The sequence below is a fragment of the Aphelocoma coerulescens genome, chromosome 20 (assembly GCF_041296385.1).
Source record: "Aphelocoma coerulescens isolate FSJ_1873_10779 chromosome 20, UR_Acoe_1.0, whole genome shotgun sequence".
Classification (NCBI taxonomy): domain Eukaryota; kingdom Metazoa; phylum Chordata; class Aves; order Passeriformes; family Corvidae; genus Aphelocoma; species Aphelocoma coerulescens.
Genome location: NC_091033.1, coordinates 11,030,542 through 11,046,797, shown reverse-complemented (window position 1 = coordinate 11,046,797; position 16,256 = coordinate 11,030,542). Strand labels below are relative to the sequence as shown.

General features: G+C 48.8%; 1 protein-coding gene across 4 annotated transcripts in view; it reads right to left on the bottom strand.

The window, feature by feature from the left end:
* The window catches only part of LAMA5 (laminin subunit alpha 5), a 105,872-nt gene that overhangs the window by 51,048 nt on the left and 38,568 nt on the right, over positions 1–16,256 (bottom strand). The window lies entirely within an intron of this gene.

Below are 16,256 nucleotides of genomic sequence, written 5' to 3'. Positions count from 1 at the left end.
GGTGTAAATGCCCCTGGGGTAGGGACAGGCAGGGTTGGGCAGCCATGGGCTCCTGACCCCTCTGAGCCCTCCAGCTGAAAGAAGGAGGTAGAGATGGTTTCGGTACATTTTGAGTCATGGGACACACACACACACACACACACTGGGCACAACTGTGGTCATGCTTGCTGGAGTTCTCTGGAAGGCCAGTCCCAGCCCCACTGGCAGGGTTAGATGTCCCAGACCAGGGCTAGCACACCTTTTGTCTTCTATTGCTGCTTTTCACAGGAAAGCACAAGAACCTCTGGGTTCTTGCTGGATATGTCTGGATCAGCTGCAGTACGTCAGCTGAAGCCCAGGGCAGGTATTTGCTCTCAAAGCCAAACACAATTCCTCTCTCCATACCCGAATCCATCTGCAGCACTGCTGTGTGCTCTTACTGCTGCTGAATTTTATTCCAGTCGTGACCACAATTTTGGGACACAAAGAAGCCAGCCAACACTGCACAACCACTCCCCTCCAGTATGCAAGGGTCATTCCTAATGGAGCACAGAAAATATTCAGGAGTCTGTGACCACAGTGACCCCAAACCTGGAACAAGACCCATGTCCTGGGTCTTTTCAGACCAGGGGGATTTCTGTCCAGTCTGGCGAGTCCCCTGCCCCTCCATCCAACATCCTTATCTTGCAGAGTATCACAGCCTGGCCGGAAAAAATAACAGCAAATTGCCTGTTTCCAGTGCATCTGCTGAGAGAACTCAGATGCAAAGATGGAGCAGTAGCTCTAAAAATAGAGCTGGCAGAAAAGCCAGACTTTTCATTCCATGTTTAGTTCCAGTACAGTTCTGCCCAACCAATATTGCAAGAGAAATGGTTGGGTTTTTTTCCAAAGCCCTTATTTAGCTCCTATTATCAGTCAGATGAATAAAAACCTCTATGCTGTCAGCCACTTACGACATTTTTTTCCCTTCTTGATGGAGAAAAGAGGTGAAAACACCAGACTTGATGCACACACTTGTCTCCAGGAGGGCAGATCCCTTGCTTTCCCCACCTCTGAAAACATGCCAGGTACAGCTCAACCTTTGACCAGCCTCTGGGATTTCATAAAACAATCTTCCAGCCAGGAAAATCTGACACTACTTTAATTAGCAACCAGATTTCTTTGAAAATAGTAACATCCCTACATGTAGTTGATGTTGCTGTTAGTGGTTTTGAAGCAAGTTTCCTTAGTAACAGTCACTTGCAGCTGCCCCAGTGCCTGGAAGGATGGAGCAAGTGCTGGAGCCAGGAGAGGAAGATGGAGATGAGGGCATTTCCTCCATGTCCCACACTCCATCCCCTTTGTGTCTTTAGATGGTGGACAGCTTCATCCACCACCAAAATCCCATGAGAATATAATTCTGATTACTGCCCAGTGTGACAGTGCAAAGACTTGAAGAGTAAAAACAGATTCCAGAGGGGCACAAGAAGCTCAGCTGCTTTTGGGGCAGCACGTTCTCTGGCCGGTTGTTCATCCATCCTTCTGTGTAAGCAGCACGTGATGGCAAATTCACACATTTCTTCTCCACTCCTTCCCTCAAGACACTGATTTCAGTTTTCCAGTTCTGGGAGGTACATGTGGGAAGAAGACAACAAGCTGGACCAGCTGTGCCCTGGGGTGCCTTGGTGAGGGAGTTTTGGGGAAGTCTCATTGATACTCCAAGGCACCACAAAGCCACACAGAGACATTCAATAACCAAAACAGATCTTCACACTGTTGTAATATTGGCAACTACATTTTCACCAACAGCAAGAGGGGCTCTTTTTGGTTCTCAGATGAAAAGGTCTGAGCAGGCTGTGCTGGCTGGAGCTACACCCAGCTCTGCTCCCGGCCCCGGATCCCACAGGAGCAGTTTACACAGTAAACCACTGGCTAATTTTCCACAGGACAGATTTATTACCTTGGCGTTGCCTTATGAAAATAGCACCATGTAAAAACAAAGCAGTTCATCTCTCCCTCACCACTGCTCCATACCCCTGTGGAGCTGTGTGTGGATAGCATTACCAGTGCTGCTCATTCCTGCTTGGGATTTCCTGGAAGGATTGGATGGACCTGCTGAGCAGGTGCATTTCAACACCAGTGCGTGGGCAATAAATCCCACTGTTTAGGGGCACATGAGGCCTCCTGGATATGCACAGCAAAGGGCTTCAGGACACCTTCAGCAGGCACCTGCAGCATTTTGGGATGTTCTGCACCCCAGTCTGGGTCACTGCACAGCAGCTCCAGAAACCTGCAAAACCTAGAAACAGGGAAAGCAGAAAAAGAGCCACTATGGAAAGTGTCAGAGAATGTTAATTATTTTTCCCCAGTTTCAAAAATCAAATTATTTTACTCCCTTCCAAGCCCATCCATCCCCAGGCACTGCCTGGTCCATCACTGCAGCCACAAGCCCACCTGGAATACATGGAGATGTCAGAGGCTGGATGGGGTTATCAATCCACAGCCCCAGGGAAAAATAGCTCTCTGGGAACACAGGTCACCTCCGTCCACAGCTCGGGCAAGTGGCTGCCCAGCTGCCACGAATAAGCCTTGGAAACACTTGGCAGTGCTGGCACCACGTCAGTGGCAGCAGCTAAAGCTAAGAAAGTGCCTTTTTGTGCACCTTTTATCCCCCACAAACAAATATGCAGGAGGTGGAAAAGCCCTGGAAAGGCAGAGAGCTTCTGACTCACTTTGAACTTGTCCAGGTCAGTGATCTGCCCCTTTTGCATCCTTTGCATGTAATCATTTATTCTCATGGAAGCAGTGAATTTACTCATTAACAACTGACTGTCCCCCTGCTGAGCTTCTGCTGTCCTACAGCAGATTTATTTCTGCCCAGCCCATCCATCAGAATCCTTTAATAAAATCTCTTACATTTAGTGTGTGCCTACTTTTTATTTCCAATCACACAAGAACTACTTCAACCCTTCCAGGCAGCAAACAAAGGTGCTGCCCTTCCAAGTGGGCACGGCTTTTTATCCAGTCATTTCTTATAAAATACTCGAGAGCCTGAGAGCAAACAAACCCCACACAGAAAAGCACAAAAGTCAGTGTTTGAAAGAGGGGTGTGCACTGAAATATGCTTTGCCCCCATTTTGCTCTTTTCCTCACAGCAACTCCTGGCTTGTTCTTGTATGTCTGTGTCTCAAATCCTCACTCCTAAAAATGATGTTTTTCCAACTTGCTCATGGAGGATTACAGGGTTCTGAATGAGAAAGTTCCCTATGCTGGAATCTCAAGATTTTGACAGCCAAGCTTTAGAAACAACCACCCATCCCCTTCACCACCGGGAGAGGACAGAGATGCAAAGTGGCAGCTATTGAACACCTCAGTACGGCTGGGGAGAGAGGTGAGCGCTAACACTTAATTTTGCACCAACCTGCTTTCAAATTTTCCTCTCAAAACTCGGGAGTTTTACTGAGAGAGATCAAAGAAAACACTCTCCAGGAAACCACGGATTCAGAGCTACCAGCCAGCATGAAACCTGCTCAGTGTCGTAACAAGCAGCAGCAGCAGCAACCCAATGCTTTATGATGTTATTTTCTAAACAGTGCCTATTCCCTTCCTAAGCAGCTTGGCTTAGGTGAACAGCTGATGGAGCATTTTCCACAAAGGACTTTTTCTTTAAACACCACTTCTGAGAAGGATTTGGTTCATCCACCGATTTCACAGACAGCACTGCTTTATCTTCACAGCATCCTCCTGCGCAAGTTGTCCTTCCCCTGCCAGTGCCACACACACCTCCTGCCAAAAATCCTTGGGGGGCTAAATCTGCAGCACTTGGCACATGGCAGGGCAGAGCAGTGCCATCAATTGTGGCCTGCACAGTGCTGAACTGAAGATTTGGATAGCCAAGTTTTAGAAATGACCTCCAACAGGGCAGCAGCAAGAGCCTGATTCACAGCAGGTTCAGCCAGCTGGCACTAAGGAGAGGCACGGAGGAACATCCTGTTAAATCCCTGCCTAGCTGGAGCTGCAAACAGCAAATGCCACACAGCTACAGGTGCAGCATTCAGGGATGCTGACACACCAACCTGTACATGGTCAAACACAAGCCTGTGCTTAAACCCAGCAAGTGGGATCCCCTCCGAATTCAGACCAGCCCTTTGTGTGCGCCCAACAGCCACCCAAAGGTCACTGCAGCCAGACCTGGGTAACCAGAGGCACCACAGCAGAGCAAAACTGGTCAGGACAGAGGGGGATGACTGGAATTCCTTGGGATGAGGCTTCAGTCACTTACAGAGAAGGACTTTGCCCACACCAGCTGTGCAGTAAGAGATTCCCTGCACTTGACTGAGATGGCCTTTGCAACTTTCTAGGTTGCTGGGCAAAGTGTTAAGTAACCCATAAAAGACAAAACTTAAATATTTGTCTTTTAGCCCAAACTTGATCTAGCAGACCCTCAGGGAATGGCTAAGAGGCCTCCCCTGTCCTTGGGCACCCCATAAAGGGGTACAAGCACTGGTCTCCAAGGCCAGGCCAGCCCAGGAGCTGACTGAGGCCAGAGAGTGTGGAGAGGATCAGGTGCCCCCACCACAAGGACTCCCTAGTTGCTTTAATCCTCCTGCAAACACCATCAGAAACCCAGCACAGAGATGGCTGTAAAGAGGCCCTTAAAACTTCCTGGTGCTGCAGAGATAAGACACTATAACTACATTCAGGATTTCAGATTCTCAGACTATTTACCTTGAGGTGTCAATTGTCTTTGATGGTTAAATGCTTCTAGGAAGCTTCCAGGAATGTTTGGGGTTTTTTTTTTAGGAATGGTGTGTTCTGGGAAAATATGTGCATCAATAAATCCAGCCACCTACTTCATGAGAGAGAAGAAAACCCACATGGTTCTCAAGACTGATTTTCAAAGGGCCTTGGGTCCACTGCCTTAATTCTCCTCCTTTAAACTAAGAGGAGTTTAAAACTAATTTTAGCAAAATGAAAACTACACCTCAGCAGAAACTCTTGAATCCCAGAACATACAGAAAAAAAGTGCTTTCCTATAAATAGAAAATGCAGGGAATTCCAGCTTGCTAATACCAACTGGTGTGCTTGCAGCCTAACTCTGAAACTGCTAAGAAAAAGCCTGACTTGAGGGATGTCATCTGACTGCAGTTATTTGAGACTGTGAGAAGCAGAGTCTCTTCAGGGAGCTGTCACTCCGCACACAGGGAGAGAAGGTTTTTTTGTAACTAATGGGAAAGAACCGACGGAGTTTTTAATGCCAGAGAGACTTTGAAAGGAAATTAAAAAACCTCCTTGGAGTGCCCCATTCTACCATGGCAAATTCTAGACAAGGAGCACATCTCAGTCCTGGAAGGAGATGACCAGTCCCTGTGCCCAGGATGAAGGGCTCAGTGCCTCACACTAAGATCCAGCATGGCACTGATCTGGAAACAAACCTTTTAAGTCCATCTGGTCATCCTCCAATGCCCCTGTTCACATGGACAACATTCCTCAAGAGCAGCTGATCCCAATGCTGCCTTTGCTCAGGGAACAATCTCCCACCTGTATTTCAAGGACATCAACTAGGTGCTCTGTGAAGAAGACTGGAACAACAGACAGCAGACATGAAGGAGAAGATGGCACTGCCACAGCCTCTCCCCACATGGCAAAAAAACCTGATCTATCCATTATTTCATGGGGAGAAGGTCCAGCTTTAGAGAAAAACCTGTCCCTCTTCTCTCCCCCAGTGACTGGCCATCACTGCACAGCAAGCACAGCTGGGAGGAGAGCCCAGTTCAGGCCCTTCCTACTGCTAAACTGTCCCAGCAGCTGTAGATATTGTCTGTAAGGGCTCCCTGGGCATCTGCTGCTGGGACAGAGAGAGAATGGGCTCGAAGTCAAAGAGCTGTAATACTTTTAGCAATGACAGCCCTGCCTGGTACCTCCTGTTTATCAATGTGCAGTCTAACAGGGTGGAAACTACGACCTTGAGCACAAGAAAAAGAATTCCATTAAAAGTCAATGTTCACTCCTCTACCTGCCAATGACATCACCACTGGGAGAGGATTTCACCAAGAGCTGCTGCTCATCTTTCTCATTTTCTCGGAGAATAATTTAACAGCTCTGGGTTCATTTGGTTTGAGTGTTCCCCCAGCTGCCTGCGTGCCGACCCACAGGGAACAGTGTCCACAGTCACAGATTGTTTGCTTTTAAAACATATAGGAGGAATCCATGACTTTGGCAGCGAATGTGATGAAACCAAGCCGCTAAACCACAGCACATTCCAGACCCAGATGTATGGGCACAGCTGTGACAAAGCACAGGCCCACATCCGGACACGAGCTCGGAGCCTCTGGTGTGCTCAGGTCCTCTCCTTCTCCCTGAGCCTGCCTGGAAGGAGGCAGAGGGGCTCTTCCCCACACCTCCTCCAATTCCCATTCTTGCAAGCCACCAGAACACAGCCTGCAAGGTACAAACCATTCGTGCCCTTATAAATAAAAGCCCAGGCGAAGCCTCAGTGGATTTGCAAGCAGAGCTGCCTCCCCCAGAGCTGAAGCTCCCACACAACCAAGCAGGAATTTCAGCCTGCGCTGGGCCAAAATTCTTCAACTTCCTCCAAACAGCTCCTCACTAAAAAATCTGTTCTGACCTGTCATACAGCTTCATTTCTTCTGCTCTGCAAATAAAAAGCGGCACAGCCCGGACATCGATTTTTGCACCATTTCTGTACAGAAGCAGCGTGGGCTGCTGAAGATTTGGGAGGGCTGAGGTAAATCCGTGTGGCAGATTATGCGGCACCTACACTGCACTGCTGATGTCTAAGCTCAGCAAACACTGTCTGTGGGTAAATTATACCCCAATTAAGATGGAGAGCCAACAAATACAGAATTACACCCCAAAGGCATTTCAAGCCAAGCAAAGAAATTGGCAGAGTCAGAAAGGAGTCTGCCTGGTTCTCAGTTCGGGTTCAGCCTGAGAACCGAGGTCCTGAGAGATGTAATACTCAGCAATTTTCAAAACTATCCTTCAAGACATGTTCAAACAAAAATCCTGTCTTAAATCCCCTGGAGCCAGCATGACCCTGCAACCAGTGCCTGTAGCTCAAGGTATCTCCCCATCATCACTCTGCCTTCAACACCTCCCAAACCCAGGCATTTAGGGAGAGAAACCTGCAATGCAGACAGGAAAGAGACCTCTCTCCACAGGGTTAGCAAATCCCTAATGATATAATGCCAACTTCCCAACAGGCTGGGGTGGGAGGGTGCAAAATCAAGACAAGATGCAGTGATTAATTTCTCCTCATTGTAGAAGTGTCAGGTATCACAAGATGGATTCGTACAACAAGAATGCAGGGGAGGAAAAGCTGAGGAGGGTACATGGGAAACCTTTTGATTTAGGCCAGGTATTAAGAACAAAATCCTTTAAATGGACTAATATTTAAAAAAAAAAATTAGTGAAGTAACAGATACACTGTCATACAACTCTGAACATAATGAACTTGTATCTAACAGGTGCTCCCAGTTAAACTAAAAGCTGTCTCAGGTACATCACAAGCCAAGGCTGTGCAGAGCAGTTGGTGGGAAAAGTCATCATCTTGAGTGGCCAAAAGTTGCAATTTCCTTGAACTTTCCAGTCTGCCAGTTCACCCATATTCTCTGAAGTACATTATCTCTGCTTGCAGGGTTTACTCCAGCCTTTTATTGTTGTCTTATCTCCAGCCTCTTCCTGCCCCAGCTCCAAAAAGAACATTGAGCATCACAGAACAATATGAATGAGCTAAATATATATATATATATATATACACACACACACACTAGCCCAAAATTTTTATCACCCTGGCTACCCAGCACACTTGGAGAGGTAGGATGGGGCTTTGCATGAAGAGGTGAGGAGAAGTAATCTTTCTTGGCTGATGAGGACTGGGTAACTACAAAATTCCCCCAGACCAACCTATTTGCAGCCCATCAGTAATGTCAAGCTAAGCAGCATCCACTGGGACCACAGGAAGAGGGGGAAAAAGGCAAACACATCTCAGCTATGTTTGTGCCAGGAACATAAACTATGGTCCATTCTTGGGTATGACAGACTAAGCAACTTATCTACAACCCACACTGCAAGCTTTATGGACAACCCTGTAAGCAGTAGATTCCTGCACTTGTATTTGCAAGAGTGCACTGAGAAGTGTTTCCCAGGAGCTGGAGAAAACAACCTTCTCTATCTGGCTGAAGAGAACTCGTCCCAAAGAAGACCTTTTCCTTGGACAACATCCATGCATGACTACTGGGAGAAATCCCCATGCCTGTCAGACCAGCAAGACAGATCCCAGGTGGTGGGCAGCCTTCTGCTGACAGCACAGCAGGATCCACACATCTGCAGAGACCCAGAACAGCAGTCAGGCACCAGTGAGATGCCTCAAAACACACCTGAGTTGAGCCTCTCTACAATGCTCAGGACAACAGGCCCTACAGCTTTTCTCATCTACCAGTTAAAAAAAAACCCAACAAAACCACAAAAAACACAAAAACTAACCAAAAAGCCCCAAACTGCCTGGTCCCAGCACCTCCCACACAGTCCAGGGCTCGTGAGTCACAGTCACATCAGACCCCAGGCTGCCGCTATGGGATTTTTGCAGAAGCCTCTCTATCTGCCCGGGAAGAGCACGGTTATGACACCAGAGGCTCCACTGGAGACCATGGTAATCTCTCGAGATAAGGCTTGTCCGTGGTGAAAGGAAATTGGCTGCTTTGTTTCGAAGCAGAGCTCCCTCGTAAGCACCTTTCCGCATACGCCTGCATCTCCTCCCGGCCCCGGGGGTCAGCACTGGAGCCCAGGAATAAATCACTGCAGTGGGCTCTGGGCCAGCACAGCCGCCAGCACGGAGGGCCGTGGTCTTCTGTGAAACAGCCCTCCCTGGGACCCGCTTAATTGGCCCCTTTAGACTCGCTTCACATTTCCAAAAGAGGCCACTGTGCCCCACCACTGTTTGCTCGTTGCAGGAGCAAACCCGGGAGCCCAATCCATCAAAGCCTGATGCTAACGAGGTCCAGTAACCAATTAGCCATCCCCCAATTGACCCATCAGGGGTTCCTGAAACCTGGATGTGCTGCAGGGTGTTCACCTACTCTGACTACATTAAAAGTCTCTTGAAAAGCAGCTTTGAGGTCATCCAGGCTATTCAAGTTTTGGGCTATTTTTAGGGCTCCAAATTATGCCAGGATATCCGGGAAGACTTCACAGATTTAGTCCCATTCCCACAGAGTTCAAGACCAAATTGCTCACAAACTCATTTTATCCTCAGGGGTTTTTTCTTAATGCTTGGCTTATGCCCTCCTGCTTCTATTGGTATTTTAATGCCTTAAAAAAAAAAAATCTTATTAAACATTATTTTAAAGGGAAAATATGCTGCAGTTTTTGTGGTCAAAGAAGATATTTTAAAGCATTTCCCATATTGGGAATAAAGGTCTAGAACATCTGAAAAGTCCCATTCTGCCTTTCCCATTAGTTTTGGGCTGTTGCCAGAGAAAATGTGAGAAGCAAAAAAAGATGGAATAATTTTTAGAGGTATACAGGCAGGAGGGAGCACAACAGGTGCTCCAGGTTAGCCTTTGTAGAGATGCAACTACACCAACAGCTGGTAACTTGCCCAACACTCCCACATGGATACGTGTGCCTCCTTACTTTCCCAGAGGACACATGGGCTGCATGAGAGCTGCCCATGCCAGGTGCAGAACAGGGATCACAGCAGAGACCCGGGAGAATTCCCAACTCTGTGAATCAGCCACCTTCCCCCCTGCTGGGCTGCTCCTTCATTTCTGTCCGAGAAATACTTCAGTTCCATTGTCCAACTCTGCTCTTTCAGTCATGTCATCTCCCTGTTGGGGCTCATACTCCTTCGAATTTTAACCAGCCCACTGTATTTTTGACAGTTTTTCTTTTCACACTACGAGTTATCACGTACAGCATCAGCTGCTGCTGTTCTGCTGCCAGGGCTCCTTCATGGATGCACCCTGATTACAACACCACTTCCGTGAGCTCATTTAGGTCGTGAGTTGCTGTTACCATCAATAACAGCCCCCTCTCTCCATCTTTTCCAAGAAAATCCCCTCAGATCTAGACACTGTCACAGCTGTCCCTGGAATTGGCACCACCAAGCTGGATGCAGTGACTACAGACACAAACTTTTGCAGATGCCCAAATTTATCTGTTCTATCCCTGTGCACCTTTTGACCAAAGAGGAAAGTACATGCCAAACTTTGGCAACTTAATTGCCTAACATTAGCTGGAACAAGTGCTGGGTGACATCCTGCAATTCTCTGATCTGTGGAAGTGCCCAGGCCATACTGGCCAAGAGCACTAGAAGCAAACTGGAGCATCCTTGCTAGGAGCAAAGCCAATGCTGGCAGAGGATGGAGTAATCCACAAAATTGGAATTCACCCCTCCTCCTCTTAATCCAAAATAGCCCCATTGCCGGCTCATCAGGCTCAACCCAGAACTCCACTGCTTTGGGGTCAGATGAGGAGAAAGGAATCGGAGGAGGAGGAGGCGACGTGTTGGCTGTAAGTGGCAGCGCTGGAACGTTAATGCAGAGGGGCTGCTAAGGATTGCTGCTGATTTCTGCTGTGAGGCTTGGTTCTGAAGGCAGAACCAGACACTTGGTTGTGGAAACTATAATCCAGTAAAGTGACTGTGCACAGCCTGGGGACAGCTGAATCCCTGCCCTGTCCATCACACCGGCACTGGCTCCCCACGGCAGCCACCGGGGCTGCTGCCCAGAGAACAAACCACACTAACTCACTTGTCCACAGCATATTATGTTGTGAAATATTTATTGCCTCCCCAATCGGAAGAAAGAAACGTTTCTCTCTTGGACATAATGAAGAACACATTTCCAGCACTTAACAGCTGGAAGCTGGAAAGGTGGCCAAAGAAAATCCCTAACTATTTTTTTTTTTTTTCCCCTTTAAAGTAAGCATCTGGAAAACTCATTTCTGGGGAAGAGGAGGCTTCCCAAATCAATCCAAGGAAAGAGTCAAACTTGGTCACAATTTACAGGCAGGGGCTGATAAGATCATATCATGAGTGTGATATCAACAACGTGGTTTTTGTCTGCCCCGTCAGCTCAACTCCAGGACGATGAAGAGAAGCTGTTTTTATTTAATGAAATGCAGCAACTCCCGCAGGCAGAGACTTTCAGTATGGTTTCAATCAGCCATTGAAATATCAGGGAATTGTTTTCATCTCCACCCCACATCGCTTCAGCTGATACGCTCTGGGTGATGCTGACACGTCCCCGACCCCCTGGGCTGGCAAGTGAGATCCCTCCCTCAGCTTCAAGCTCCAGCAATGCTCCACTTTATGAGATGTCTGGGAAAATGTTTCTCCTCTAACTTTCATGACAGGTTCAAATTCTTTCGGAGGGAGGGCTAATGCGGGTTGTTTTTAAACAGGAGCTGTGTTATTGTAACCAAAAACAGGAAACTGATGGCTCTCGATGTGGTGGGACACAGGACAGTCCCCCTGGGGCAGGCTGCTGACTGTCCCCACCACGGCCATATCCTGTGTGCTGGCTGTCACTGCTGGCTGTGCAAAGCACCAGACACCCTTCAAAGGACCAGCAGAAGATATAAGGGAAGACAGAAGGCAGAATCCAGAGCCAAGGCATTTCCAGATGCCGCATTCCTCCCATGCACTCTGCCCTGTAGCTGTGGGGCAACTGAAGCCTGAAGCCTTTGTCCAGGTTTGGTGCAGGCTTGCTGAACACCAAAGGCACTTCCACACACACAGAGGTGTGCTACTGCCCCTGCCTTGGGGACAGGCAAAGAGACTCCCCTCCCTTCCTGAATCCCTGGCTTCCACATACCAGGCGCTGGGAGAAAAGATGTTTCTAACAAATGCAAGGCTTCTCTTTGAGAAGCAGGGTTAGCTCACGCTGTTCTCCAGCATTATCCACCCCAGCGTGCGCCCGGGCTGTGCCAGAACAAACAGCACATCAAATAAACAACACATTAAGACGACGCACGCTGCGGACACGTGCGGTCACTCTGCTCTCAAGCCCAGCAGCCCCCGCGGCTCAGACATCCACAGCAGCTTTATGCTGCTCTCTGTAGAGCCCCATGTTCCTCTGACCTGCCCCAGCGCTGCCCAAAGCGGGTCTTGCTGCCGACAGAGAAGCCCAGCCCAACTGCAACAGCTTCACTTTGCTGAGGACTGATGCTTTCAGCACACCTCCAGCCACCCTGGTCAGAAAGGGTTCGGCACACAAAGAAGAAAGAGGCCGACTGCAAACCCTGTCACTGCAAGTGCTTCTGCTCAGTCAGCACCGAGCCAGCGGCAGCACTAATCCACCTGCTCACATTTCTCACACCGAATTTCTGGCTGAGGCAGCAAGCCAGGATCGGGAGGAAGCGGCGCAGCCCAAAACTCCCCGAGCCCCTCGGTGTGTTTCAGGTCATGCTTCTGACCCAGTTCCAAATCTGGGCGGTTTTTACTTGCAGAGCACAAGGAGCCGTGCCACGGCCCCGGCTGTGCCACCGGCCACACACCTGTCACCCCTCTCCCTTTCAGCAACCTGACCCGGGACCACCATGCCACGAACGCGCTCACATCCTGTCCCAGCCCCGGGGACGCTGAGGCACGCAGGGCAGGAACGCTGAGCTGCACCAAGGCTCACTGCTGACGTTGGGACGTGGGGAAAATAAACCCCAAAGCCTTTCCAACCCAGGCACCAAAGACAACAAACACCCCAGCCATCTCATGTTTCCTCCTTCCTCGTAGTGTAGGGACATGATAACGGATCAGTCCCCCCCCACTGCAGAATCCAAGGCCTTATCTGCACTCGCTGCCCAGAAAGTAACATCACCAGGGGTGATTTATTATCCCTCAACACAAGAGGAAAAAGGACCGGAACTCACGTACCAGTTATGGATACAGCATAAACAGGGGATTACAAACTCAGCACGCCTGGAACACCCAGTGCATGTCCTCACTGGAGATCCGTGCAACCATCAGCACCACAGGCACAGGGAGTTCATCTCCATCAGGGATTTGCTCCATCAGGGATTTGCTCTGATTCAGGCAGGGACAGTGCACATTACCCCACACTGCTGCTGAAATTTGGAATCTGTGCTGCTCCTTGGAGCAAGAACCGAGGACATGAGGCAGGTACTTTGGAGATGGCAGCAGCATTATTGTGGCACATCATGCCACTAGGGGATTAACAAGAAACTTTTATTGATCTTTTACTGATGTGAATGTCCCAAAATACCTTTAGAGCAGCCAAGTAACTTCTACCCTTTGCTATACACTTGTGGTTTTTGTAGAGGCAAAGCCCTTTGAGTGCTGTTTAGCATTGAACACAGCCCCGTGTGTAACAGCAACATGAAACACCATGGGGTCTGCAATAAGGCTATTGGGAAGAAGCGGGATCTCAGCAGAACACCAATCTGAGCAGGTCTGGCTCATTAGCTGTCAGACAGCCATACTTCAGTCCATAGGAGAGCACTGTACTGTAAGGCTCTGCTCCCAAGGGGAGCTTTATAAATATTTTCCAGGATAAACATTTGTAAATAGTGTCTTTCAACACGTCTTGAGACCAGATTCTTGATCTCCTGTTTTCAAAAAAGAATCATAATCTTCAAAGGAGGGGAGGCAAAGCCATTCATGCAAACAGCATAGCTACAAGCAATCCAGTTTGGCACTCATCTCCAGAGCTGCTGAGGCGGGTGTTTGCACTCCATGTGTGTCTACCAGGCACAGCCAAAGCCTCCCCTGCAACGCTTCCCAGCCCCGTTCCCAGGCACAGGGTACATCACCCCCACATCCTCCAGAAATCGGATCTGCCTGGGGAAACGTGATCACCTCCACTGCTCTGCTGCTGAGGGACAGGGGTCACATTCTGCCTAGATCACAGCAAAGCAGCCTGGCATCTGCCTCAGAGCCTCACGGTTCATGAAATCAATATACAGGCCACAGGAGTAATTTTGTCTCCTCTGCTCTTTGAAGAGCTCCCTCCCTTCCTTCTCCCTGGCCACAAAGCAGGCTCTGGGTGGTCCCTTCTAAGACTGTAAATTGACTTGTTGAAAGCCTTAGCAAAAGAAAGGTCAGATGCTTTACAAACAGTAAAGCTGACAGTGCTGTATGACTATCCAGACATTATTCCAAGGATATGTATATCCATCCACACAGCTGCTTGCACCACAGCAGGCAGTCATACCTCATCCAGGTGTGCTCGCATTGCACAGGTTTCCCCCAAAACAGCACCTGCAGATGCAGTTTGGTGTCATGGCCCAAACCTGCACCTCTGGCTACCAACTGGGGTAAAGGTGGGGTGAGCTATGGAGCTGCTGCCCTTCCCTGTGGATGGCAAATTCCCACAGGATTTCACAGTATCCTGATTCTGGTGGTTGGGAAGAAGGACAAGGGGGCAGAAAGCAAAGACAAGACCATAGATAAACCTGACAGCAACCTGCAAGACAAGTTTTCAGTCTTTTTCTCTGACCTGCCATCCGCATGAGAAACTGCAATTTTGGACTGCATTAACACTCTACAACTCCCATTGCCTCAAACCCTAAAAAATAAAATCACCTTGCAGAACCCCCAGCTGCCCAGCAATTTGGGAAAACCCAACTGTCCTCCAGGTGCTTTCAGCCTTGTCTGTTGCTGTTAAGCCACACAGCATCACTGCAGGGCAAACAGGCATTTACAGTGTGCTCAGCCCCTCCTGCTTCCCTGCTCCCACTGCCCAGCCCTGGGAAGGAACAGAGATAAGGGGAGTGCTACAGCAACACAAGGGCTTAAGAAAACTCTTGATTTAGTGGAGATAAGAGGTCTGGGTGAGCAAGCACACACCACTGAAATAAAGACCACTGCTGAAAGAAGGGGAGGCATACAGGATGGCACGTGTCCAGGGTGGGGGCACAGCACAGGTGTGTCTGACTTGAGAGGTTAATAAAGTTTTTAAGCAAGAGCTACACTGTCATTCTCACAGCACCCCATCCTGATGAAGTATGTCCAACTGGCCTTCATGGAAGTAGCTCTCTGCAGATGGCTCATGGATGTCAGAGCAGCCCAGCACGGGCAGAGTGGGATCCCACTGCTCCAATGAGTGCCCTGCTCCTCTGCCCCCCTGGCCTGGGGTAACACTCACACATTTCAGGCAAAAAGCAGCACTGGTATAAAATATACAGTGTAGAGCAGCATCCTCCCCCTGAGCTGGCCGATGGTGTGTGAGCCCAGCCTCACCAAAAGCTCCCAGCACACTCACAGCAGGTGCACAGACCTGCTACCAAAGTTGCTGGAGAGCTTCCTTCCGCAATGAGACACAGGAACAACAAAGTGGTGGGGGGAGAAAAGAAGGAATTAACTGGATAGAAAAGTCACATCTCCAAACACAGGGCTTGCCGTATCAAGAGTCCATCCCATCTCTGCAGCAAGCTCAGAGCCAGAGGGAGCCTGCTAAAAACAAAACTGCAACAACTGGGGCTCTGCAGGGTCCAAATGAGCTCCACTCTCCTACCCAGTAACTCCAACCCAAGCGTTTCAGCTGCCAGCCCCAGGGATAACACAAGCCAGGAGTAATAGCTCAGCACAGCCCTCACTCTGAGCACACAATTCCCCAGGCTCCTTAAAAAGACACACTAATTTTTCACACTGTTAAGGGGAAAGCAAACAGCTCAGACGTTTCTGTTCCTACATTAGGCTCTCAAGCACATTTGCTGCGTATCTTATCAGCAGCTTCAGCAGCCTTTCTAAGCCGTTTCAAGACTTTGGCCTTCAGAAACCTGGAGAGGGGGTGGAAAAACCCTCTATTCATTCTTACCAAAGCATAGCACATTTTCAAGAGGACATTCCTACCATCCAGAGCAAACAAATGTTCCCAACTGTATGCTCTATGAGTTGTTTGAGTTGTAGCAAGTAAGATCAATACAGGTTCACTGCACAAGGCATTTAAATATTCTTAGAGGAGTTCCTGGGCCAGTTTAGAATTAAAAGGGAGAAACCAGACAAAAGAATACTTGTCTGTGCTTTAGACAGCTTGCAGGCTGGTTTTTACACCCAGTTTTACAAGCACAGCTCCAGCAGTCAGGACCACAAGCTTGTTGGGACGGGCTCTCCAGAGCAGGCTAGGAGCTGTACAAATCTGGGACCTGCTCCATCCAGACAGCCTGGGCTCTGCAGCACTAAAAATAAAATTAAAAAAATACTATAAAAGAGCTATAGTAAGACCCTTTTTAGTACTGCCAAAGCCTTGCTGATTTGCTAAGTTTGTTCAGGAAGCCCTTGGCTAAATCATGGGCTGAAAAAGGAAACACTCAAGTCC